Source organism: Stomoxys calcitrans, chromosome 1, assembly GCF_963082655.1.
Source record: "Stomoxys calcitrans chromosome 1, idStoCalc2.1, whole genome shotgun sequence".
NCBI lineage: Eukaryota > Metazoa > Arthropoda > Insecta > Diptera > Muscidae > Stomoxys > Stomoxys calcitrans.
Window position 1 is genome coordinate 234,128,357 of NC_081552.1, and position 2,500 is coordinate 234,130,856.

Sequence of the window (2,500 nt, forward strand, 5' to 3'; positions counted from 1 at the left end):
GGTCCAAAGTTTGGCCCGGCCGAACTTAACACCTTTTTACTTGTTTCCCTTCATTTTGTTCATCTCGATGAGTACTTTCGATAAAAAAATCATGCAATTTTGAATTGTACGTCAAAATTTATAAGTCCTTTAAAGTATATGATACGGCAAAAATGGTAAATTTTAACACCCTGTGCCAATAAAGGGTGTCTTAATGTCAAAATATGAAAATACTGGGTTGCCCAAAAAGTAATTGCGGATTTTTTAAAAGAAAGTAAATGCATTTTTAATAATACTTAGAATGAACTTAAATCAAATATACTTTTTTTACACTTTTTTTCTAAAGTAAGCTAAAAATAACAGCTGATAACTGACAGAAGAAAGAATGCAATTACAAAGTCACAAGCCGTTGAAAAAATTTGTCAATGCCGTCTATATGAAAAATCCGCAATTACTTTTTGGGCAACCCAATATAACATGTCTTCAGCAATTATTTCAAATTTCATCGAAATCGGAGCACATTTGCGGGTTTTATCGAATTTTGGCCACATTGTCCCCTAGTGGGCACTGGTGGGCACATTTTTCCATTTCCATCCATAGTGCGTCGCCTCGATTATACTGCGATGGTATGAGCTGCTGTCATCCTCTATACACTGCCATCGCCTTAAGTTCCAAAGCCGCAGTGGCTGTGTGCCAATGGGTCGGATATCTAGAATAGTTTCTAGTGCCCTAGTGGGCGTGGTCCTCCGCCTATGCCAAGGCAACATGTTCTCTGAACTTGTTGTATGATCTTAACGTTGCACTTTTTCTCCATCTCAGTTCACCAAACTACTGAGGCGTAAGTAAGTATTGGTCTAACCACGCTCCTGTAGAGCCAGTGGACTATTAAAAATCAAAAATTTCTAAAACATTTTAACAAAAACTTACGTTTGCTTAAAATTACTACCAATACTAATAAATTTCCGCAATCTGTATAATTTTAAATGAAATATGAGACACTTATCGATCATAGCATTTCCTACACCCTTCACTTCTCTAGGAATTTATAAATAACTATTTTTTTAAAAAAACAAAATAATAGCACCTGTTCTTTGTCTAATAATCGATTAGCAGATTAACCATTTCCATTGCATAATAATATGTTATTTTAGTCTAAAGATATTTAAAATAGCATTTGCAAGCGAACAGCACGCCGTTATCACAGATAGAGGGAGTCGGTTTCTCCCATATAAGAGAAACTCATTACAACACCCGATAATTGTTTTGAAATCGTGAAACTTAAGTGAAAACAACAACAAAAAACATAGAGAACACACAAATTGAATCAAACAGACAGACAGACAGACAAACGGATAGACTGCAAGTCTCATAAAAATGAGTTATAAAACTTTAATTGATCATAGATCATAAATCAATGTAATGGCTTTACAATTGATGGCCGGCAAAATGATGAAAACTCAAAACCGCATACGCAGCAATGTTAGCTCAACTAAATATCGGACATTAGACTAATGGCCATGTTTACAGCATTTGATACAAAGAACCATCAGAATGCAAACAAAGAGTTGGTTGCATGCAATTAACAAATACACAGTTGGGTAGAATTAAATCATCCCACGAGTGATTACTTAAAGTTTAAGTGATTATTGCTGTGGCGGATTTCCTCATGTAGAATCTTTTGTTCTGGAGAGTATGTAGATTAGGTTAGGCAAGAGTGGCAGTCCTTTACAGACTCACTTAGACAATTTTAGGTCCATTGTGATACCACAGTACCGACAGACCAAGGCTTCTGGCGGGAATCGAACCCACGACCCCTGCACTGGTCATCCAAACACGCTACCAAACCGATCTGAACCATATACGACACGGATGCCGAAAAGCCTAACATAAGTCACTGTGTCAAATTTCAGTGACATCGGATTATAAATGCCTTTAATGGGCCCGAAACCTTAAATCGAGAGATCGGTCTATATGACAGCTATATCCAAATCTGGACCGATCTTGGCCAAATTGATGAAACATGTCGAAGGGCCTAACAGAACTCACTGTCTTAAATTTCAGCAAAATCGGATGATAAATGTGGCTTTTATGGGCCTAAGACCCTAAATCGAGAGATCGGTCTATATGACAGCTATATCCAAATCTGGACCGATCTTGGCCAAATTGAAGAAATATGTCGAAGGGCCTGACACAACGCACTGTTCCAAATTTCAGCAAAATCAGGCAATAAATGCGCATTTTATGGGCCCGAAACCTTAAATCGAGAGATCGGTCTATTTAGCAGCTATATCCAAATCTGGACCGACCTGAGCCAAATTGACGAAGGATATCGAATGGCCTAACACAACTCACTGTCTTAAATTTCAGCAAAATCGGATAATACATATGGCTTTTATGGGCCTGAGACCCTAAATCGGCCGATCGGTCTATATGGGGGATATATCAAGATATAGTCCGATATAGCCCATCTTCGAACTTAGCCTGGACAAAAAAAAGAATCTGTGCAAAATGATATAGGAAA